This window comes from Brassica napus, chromosome C2 (assembly GCF_020379485.1).
Source record: "Brassica napus cultivar Da-Ae chromosome C2, Da-Ae, whole genome shotgun sequence".
NCBI classification, from domain to species: Eukaryota; Viridiplantae; Streptophyta; class Magnoliopsida; order Brassicales; family Brassicaceae; genus Brassica; species Brassica napus.
Genome location: NC_063445.1, coordinates 14,926,638 through 14,935,605, shown reverse-complemented (window position 1 = coordinate 14,935,605; position 8,968 = coordinate 14,926,638). Strand labels below are relative to the sequence as shown.

General features: G+C 31.8%; 1 long non-coding RNA gene across 11 annotated transcripts; it reads left to right on the top strand.

Moving 5' to 3' along the window:
* Window positions 1–5,279: 5,279 nt before the first annotated feature.
* On the top strand, window positions 5,280–7,802 carry LOC125581951. 11 transcript variants are annotated; one of them, XR_007319747.1, is made up of 11 exons: window positions 5,280–5,378; window positions 5,450–5,523; window positions 5,612–5,689; window positions 5,779–6,022; window positions 6,146–6,241; window positions 6,331–6,517; window positions 6,599–6,708; window positions 6,834–6,905; window positions 7,039–7,066; window positions 7,152–7,181; window positions 7,262–7,802. It is a non-coding gene; the product is annotated as an uncharacterized LOC125581951 (long non-coding RNA). The 11 variants fall into 11 exon arrangements; XR_007319750.1 differs by lacking the exon at window positions 6,834–6,905 and having other exon boundaries at window positions 6,612–6,708; XR_007319744.1 differs by lacking the exon at window positions 6,834–6,905.
* The last annotated feature ends 1,166 nt before the right edge of the window (window positions 7,803–8,968 follow it).

The window sequence follows — 8,968 nt, the reverse complement described above, 5'->3', positions numbered from 1 at the left end:
AATATATAACAATAAAATGTAAATCATATATTTAAAATATTTACAATAATGTTAAATGTATACGTTTATAAAATAGAAATATATCCGCACGAACGTGCGGGTCAAACTCTAGTTATTAAAAGAAAAAGGAGTACTAAATAATCTACTGACAAAAAGTTGTTAGACCTATTTGTTAGAAACTTAACATGTTTTCTTTTATATAGTATCAATAATATTAACAGAGAATAAAACATCATTAATAGCAGAATATTCTTTTGGTTTTGGGGCTTTAACTACACTTAAGTTAACAATAAAATTGACCAAATTAATTATACCCCTCCCCACAATAATAGGTCAGTATGGTATCTTACCAAATACAAGAGCGGTTATTTTATTTATTCATTTCGAATTTTGAATCAAATCACATAGAATAAATATTATTCACATGGATGGAGTTTAAGATTTTTACTAAGGGCGGCAAGGAGGTGATTATTAAATCGGTGATTACGGCTCTGCCAAACCATGTGATGTCTGTATATCGGTTACCGAAAACGACTGTGAAGAAGCTAACGGGTGCTGTTGCGCAGTTTTGGTGGAGTCCAGGAGGTAGTACAAGAGGTATGCATTGGAAATCATGGGATAAATTGTGTGTCCATAAAGATAATGGTGGGTTAGGTTTTAAGGACTTGACTGATTTTAATACGGCCATGCTTGGGAAGCAACTGTGGCGGCTGCTCGAGAAGCCAAATTCTCTTTTTCTCGAGTTTTTAAAGGACGGTATTACAGGAATGCTTCACCCCTGGATCCGATTCGCTCATATTCCCCGTCATATGGCTGGAGGAGTATACTTCTGCTAGATCTCTGGTTTGTAAAGGACTAATTAAAAGGGTGGGAAAAGGATATCTATTTCAGTATGGAATGATCCATGGCTCCCATCCACTCGCCCGAGACCAGCTAACAAAAACCTTCATAATAGTTACCCGGAGCTCACAGTGGATTCTCTCATTAATTCGGAATCCCGCACATGGAATTTACAGGCAATTAGGGATTTGGTGGATCCACACGATGCAAAAATAATCGAAAGTATACCATTGTGTAGAAATCGGATGGAAGATAGGAATGGATGGCATTTCACCAAGAATGGGAAATATACAGTACAATCAGGGTACCAAGTGGAAAGGATTTATCCTGATAAGGAAAAGCCACCAGAATTTTATGGACCCAATGTTGATATACTTAAAGCTTTCTGCTGGAAAGTGAGGTGTCCTCCAAAGTTAAAGCATTTTTTATGGCAGTTGATATCAGGATGTATGGCGGTAACGAAAAATCTAAGGGCAAGAGGAATACAAGGAGATACGTGCTGTGCACGGTGTGGTGATCCTGAAGAATCAATAAACCATGTGTTTTTTGAATGTCCCCCAGCTCGTCAAGTCTGGGCACTATCTAAAATTCCATCAAATCCGAATATTTTTCCTATTGGCTCTCTTTTTGCTAATATGGACCATCTATTTTGGAGAGTTAATCCAAAGATGGAGGATCATCAGTTTGCATGGATACTATGGTACATTTGGAAGGGTCGAAACAATAAAGTATTCAGTAATCTTGATATTGATCCCAGGGAAACACTTCGATTAGCAGAACTAGAATCAACACTTTGGGCTGAGGCACAGGTTAGTAACAACAGGTGTGCACAAGAAGTACAAGTTAGGCCTAACGTAGGAACCACAGGAAGATGGTGTTCACAGATGGTTCTTGGAAAGATAACGACCTATTTTCAGGACAAGGTTGGCTCAGTACATTATCAGGGTTTGATGGTTTACTAGGAGCAAGGAATGTAAGGGCTTGTCTTTCACCGCTTCATTCGGAGATGGAGGCATTAATTTGGGCAATGGAATGCATGAGAAACTTAAGACAGTTTCAGGTTACGTTTGCAACGGATTGTTCTCAATTGGTGAAGATGGTTTCAGAACCAGAAGAATGGCCAGCATTTGAAAGCTACCTGGAAGATATAAGCTGTTGAGAAGAAGTTCGTCAACTCAGATATTGTTCATGTACCTAGGACGGAGAATACAAGGGCGGATAGTTTGGCACGTAGTGCTCGGCAACAACCGTCTTTCGTCGTACACATGGATTCAGAGTTACCACTTTGGTTTACAGGGTCTATATGAGTCTGTAATCTTTTGCTGTCAAAAAAAAAAAAAAAAAAAGACTAAGTAAACATACTAAAAATGCACTAAGATTTTTATACTAATTAACAACTTATCTATGTTTTCTACAATTCAAAATCATTCAGAACTAAAAGAAATAAAAGGGTATAGATAACAAACAAAATAACATCTAATTATTAAAAAAAAAACTATGTATCAATATTTAAAATAAATCATTCAAATATTATGCATATATTCAATATTAATATTTTTCTAATATAACTAAAATCCTATACCCTAAACCATATATCATATTCACATTTGAATATCATTATTTTAATTTTCATCCATCATAAAAAAGAAATTCTTTGAATATTTCGTCTAACCAAATTAAAATTTTACCGAAAATTAACATAATAAATAATTAAAGAAAAAAATATCATAAAATTAACTTTTAAACCTTAAAATGAAAACATAAACTTATACTAAGTTATTTATAACAAAAAAGAACTAATACTGTTGTATCAATAAATTTATTTTTTCTGTTAATATTTTTTCGAATGATATAATAACATTTTAATCAAAAGCTAAGAATTCACAATTTATTCAATTTTAGTTTTCTAAATATATGAAAAATTTAATCAAAAATTTAATCATGTTTTTTTGAATTTATATGAGATCAATCGGTATCGTATTACGGGTAGTAGCATATTTTTGGATTGTTATTAGGTTTATCAGATTTTTATATAATGTGAACTGGATTATATTATGGGTCGTCGAATCTATCGATGCGACCAAGAGTCAGGGTTGGATATAAAAATGATGCTTCAAACTCAAACATTACGATAAAACAACTTAAAATTATTTATTTAATAAAATTTAATTCAAGAAATTTTATCAAAAAGATCAAAATCTAGTAGTACGTCGCATGATGTATTTCAAATATAAGCGCATGCGCTTACACATGGAGTATAAGATCAAAATTATGTTCAAATTGTCTCATCTAACAATTACCATTGTAGCATGATTATATTTTTATTTTTTTGCTTTCTTATGAGTATATAACAAATTCATCCATGACATAATTATATTAATATTATCTAGGTAAAAATCGGATGAGAAACTTTCCTTCGTATTATTTTCCAAACACGCTTTTTGTACTCTTTTTTGTTCAGTTATATATATATACTAGGGCAAGCCGCGCTTCGCGCGGGATTTTGACGTAGTTAAGTGTTCAAATCGTACATTTGTTTTAAATTTTGAAAGACTGGTATCTATTTTATGAAAACATAATTGAGAGCTGAAGTAGGTATGGATGACTAAATTACATAATTACATAGTTGTAATTCTTTGAATAAAATAATAATTATTTTATTTAGATGATGCATTCATTGTTTTATGAATTTATTTGAGATCATCTACTATCACATGTTTTTTTGTAGACTTTTGTGTATCGCGGTTAGTCAGAACTTTGTAATTATTTGCTTAAATATAAAAGTTCAAGAAATAATGTTATGATGTCATTTTGATTCTTTTAAATTGTGTCGATACTTGGTGATAGTCCTATGGATATTTTTATTATTATTTATTAGATAACTTTATTTAAAATAAAATAAAATGTTTTGAGTATGTATATTCACTGCTTGTATTTTTCCATCAATTTCATATCAATTTGTAAAGTTAGAAATATTTGTGTGAATAGATTTTTTTTCCGTTGGTTTGAGTTTGATGATACGTGAAAAATTATATCACAAATGTATTTCCTTTTTTTGGTTGTTATGATTTTAGATATTTTGGAAGTTTATATATATTTTAGATTAGATATGCATTTCACTAAATTATTGTTTTGTTGACTTATTTTCGCAGTTATATATGTATTTTTATGTTCAAAATTTTTCATTTTTATCTGGTTATATCTTCTAAACTTTAATTTTAATAATCTTTATAAAAATATTTGTTTTGATGTTTATTAATCATTCGTTATGGTTTCCATCTTTCTTTTTGTTAATTTCTTTAACTGAGCTCAGTGCAAAAAAACACAAATTCATTAGAATCACTTCAAAAACATTATTTAATTAGATTTTTCTTTTGTTCTTAAATATTTTCTATTTATCCTGGAAATTTTGTATTTAAGTATGAAAACTTGAATAGTTCCTTCCGTGAAATCCACAATCTATCATATATCATTTTAATCACATCTGGTTTTTATAACACCAAACTCTTTTGTGCAACTATCTAGTCACTTATGTCTTTAACAACACCATTGGATTGAAAGTCAACTTTCTCTTTCCATTCATTACTCATTCATATCTATACAACTTGGACTACTCGATCATTAGTGTTATGTTAATCTATGGGATACATTGAATACTATGCTGACATTAGCCATCCACTCGTGTCTTTTATGTTTTTTATCTTCCAAACCTTTTTTAATGTTTTGGCTCATTTTTTTTTATTTCTTAGTTTTTAGATATGTATTTTAAACTTTAGATTTGAGATATTAAAAAAAATATTTTCAAATTTTATATTTTTAAAGATTGTGATTTTTTGTAATTCTGAACATTTCATACAAAATTAAGTTATTCTACGTCAATTTTGTATTTAGAACTCTCTTTACTTAAATATTTATTTATAAATATTAAACCGAAGATGGGAAACTGAGATATAAAATCGACAGGAAAATGTAAAACTAGTACTATTCGTTCTCCATCTCTTTTCCTCATAAAAAGATCTGGAGTTTGTCCTTTTCTTGGGGGAACCAAGCCATAACCTCCGACGGATCCGTTCCCTTCAATTACTCGACGGAGAGTTACCCACTGTGAAAATGGGAGGCAATCAATTTGTTCTTCAATGCAGATTTTTCACCTCCTATCAAACAATTGTACTATATATGTATTCATTGAGTTACTGGATCGAATTCATTAATCTTAACATCGCAATCATGCAAAAGAACATATTTATGAATTCTTCAGAGATTTGCAGACCAGCTTGATACCTTTTTGATATTTAACACGATCAATGTATACTAGAGTGGACTTCTGCAAGAGATTGTGTGGCGTTTCAGTGATCAGAAGGTATCTATCACATCACTATACTTTCTCATTTCTTTTCGAGGCTGTGTCTCTGTGATTAACTCTATGTTTTTAGTATTTACAGTGGAGGAGAAAGCATGTAGAACACACTAAGAGCTTGCTGCAACAGTATTAAGATTGGTAAAATCTTAATACACATAGAGAAAAATGATGGTGTCAGGTCGGTTTCTCTTCTCTGAGAATACGTTTTCTCACATCTCAGCTCAATGATTGAATTATCTTTCCATGCAGTTGATATATGAGAAGTTACCAAAAGATATCGCAAGCCTGACATGTCTTCCTCCTTGACCCTGTTATAGCTTCAGGTTCGTAGTAACCCACACAAAAGCTATAAACAAAGGTTAACAACAAGAAAACATTTAAGAATAAGAATGTTAACATGAAATTCTGCAGTGAATGCTATATCTAATATCTTTGCTTATCAGCAAGGGAGTTCCAGAATCACATATTATCTTTCTTAACGTCATAGCAGTAAACACCATCCAAACAAAACCTTTGTATACTTTTCCTCACTCAAGTTATCACCAATGTTTTGTACTAACACAAGAATAAAACTGCAGGCACCTCAAGGGATTCAAGGGCTCTGCAAGAAACATCCAATGGTAAAGATTATGACTTCAGAAATCAATGCCTCACTCACTGAGGACTCGCGTGTGATTCCAGGTCTGGGAGAATTCGCAGACCATTACTTTGGTACAGACAACTCAAAAAGTATCAAGAATATCCAGGAATGCCGATTACTTCGTTCCATTTTTCTGATTTAAAGACGGTTGCTTGAGAGCTCATGGCTGTGGACTTCGTTAGGTAACTAATCTACTATTTCTGAGTTTGTTTGGACTCAGTGTTAACTCAGATTATAGATGAGATCAACTTCAACAACATATCACTTCAACCCCATGAAATATTTTTGTTTGAGCTGGCGAATAGAAAACACCCGACATCCCTTCGTGAAAGAGTCATAACACTCCAAAAACAGCGAAGAATGAAGGTCTCAACGGGGCTTTCACAGTTAGCCAAGACAAGGTAAGGTATTGAAAGAAATATTTAATAAACACCTAGCCGATCAGTTTCCCTAATATTCTATACGTCTTCTCCATTTATTAATGTTGCAGGATCTATTACAACATTCAAAAGAAGTGGACAAGTTGCAGGTCATGTTCCCAATCTCTATAATTAAAGTTAAGATGATAAGGTTCCATATTGCACCACATTTTTGGACACAGCTCATCTCGAAAAAGCTGCAAGACTGGCTAGGAAAAATATTGAGGGACTCAAAAAAGTTCTCACCTCCTAACCTCGGTAAGTGGTCACTAACCTTCTGGAATCAATTCTTCGTATCTCAGGAAAATTGCTTGTGTACACTAACACGTGGTTCCATAGTTTTTAACTGCAGGTCACTGTCGCCATATCCACCTGCACACGTAGCTCCGCAGAGAAGTGGGGAATCTAGAAGTCTTCAAGATTGTAGTGTTCAAACTTCTCAGAACCAGGTAGACTATAAAACTGTTAAATGCAAATAATTTTCCTGCAAATCAAGGTGCTACCTCTCAAACAATTATTACCATTTACGTCATTTAACCCAAATTTCTCTTCCACATCCTCTTATTATTCATAGCTAAAGCTAAAGAAAACAGAGCTCTCAGGATTCAACTTATAAAATTTAAACATCAGCAAAGTATGGCAAAAAGTAATATATTCTCCTCTCCAACCAGATACTCATTATAACACATGCATAAATTATACTTTTTCGTGCATATGCACGGAGCAAATCACAGTGTATTTTTTGTGTGGCAAATAAATAATGCTATTATTTCTAACAGAGCCAAACGCACCGTCCATGAACAGCAGGTTCACATATTCAACCTTAATACGTCCTCCTCTATTCAGCTAACATAAAACACTAACTAATCTCTGGCTTCCTTACTTGCAACAGGACCACTTCAACCACGTACAAAGAACATAGGTTACACATTTACCTTACTTGTGCCTGCTCGGACCGCCGCATTTAACTAACAACTAAACCAAATTTCTAAATGTGTATAGGAACCAGAAAAAGCAACAGCTCCAGCAATTGAGATTTGGTAACATGTCCTATATCTAATACCTCAGTGAGGACAGGTGAAGCAGTAAGGATAGTCAACCAGCATGCCAATAGAAGGTTCTACATATGTTGTAACAAGGAAGTTGAGCTCCTACCACTCCGCGAACTTCCTTCACCTTTGAAAAAGCTCCTTGACGCACCAATGTTCCGAGTTTTAATACGTGTTGCGAATGGAATGATTGCTTTTACTTCATCGGGTGCTCATGTCGATCATACTATCACTGGAAAACCTGGCCATTCATTTACCGAATACATGGTCAAAACCAACACCGTATCGGTTCACTCTTGTATGTTGACGAAGAACCACCACAGTATCTCCAGCTATATATTTTTATACTGTAAATAAAATAGGAAAAGAAGAAAGCCTTATGAAAAGGAACATCAACTATAAACTTAGACAACCAAGTTTCACATTTTCCTTCGATTTATATCTCAGTTATCCCATCTTCGGTTTAATTATTTATAAATAAATATTTAAGTAAAGAGAGTTCTAAATACAAAATTGACGTAGAATAACTTAATTTTGTATGAAATGTTCAGAATTAAAAAAAATCACAAATCTTTAAAAAATATAAAATTTGAAAATATTTTTTTTAATATCTCAAATCTAAAGTTTAAAATACATATCTAAAAACTAAGAAATAAAAAAAAAATGAGCCAAAACATTAAAAAAGGTTTGGAAGATAAAAAAACATAAAAGACACGAGTGGATGGCTAATGTCAGCATAGTATTCAATGTATCCCATAGATTAACATAACACTAATGATCGAGTAGTCCAAGTTGTATAGATATGAATGAGTAATGAATGGAAAGAGAAAGTTGACTTTCAATAAACAATGGTGTTGTTAAAGACATAAGTGACTAGATAGTTGCACAAAAGAGTTTGGTGTATATAAAAACCAGATGTGATTAAAATGATATATATGATAGATTGTGGATTTCACGGAAGGAACTATTCAAGTTTTCATACTTAAATACAAAATTTCCAGGATAAATAGAAAATATTTAAGAACAAAAGAGAAAAATCTAATTAAATAATGTTTTTGAAGTGATTCTAATGAAATTTGTGTTTTTTTGCACTGAGCTCAGTTAAAGAAATTAACAAAAAGAAAGATGGAAACCATAACGAATGATTAATAAACCATCAAAACAAATATTTTTATAAAGATTATATTAAAATTAAAGTTTAGAAGATATAACAGATAAAAATGAAAAATTATTGAAAATACATAATATAACTGCGAAAATAAGTCAACAAAACAATAATTTAGTGAAATGCATATCTAATCTAAAATATATATAAACTTCCAAAATATCTAAAAATCATAACAACCAAAAAAAAGGAAATACATTTGTGATATAATTTTTCACGTATCATCAAACTCAAACCAACGGAAAAAAAATCTATTCACACAAATATTTCTAACTTTACAAATTGATATGAAATTGATGGAAAAATACAAGCAGTGAATATACATACTCAAAACATTTTATTTTATTTTAAATAAAGTTATCTAATAAATAATAATAAAAATATCCATAGGACTATCACCAAGTATCGACACAATTTTAAAGAATCAAAATGACATCATAACATTATTTCTTGAACTTTTATATTTAAGCAAATAATTACAAAGTTCTGACTAAC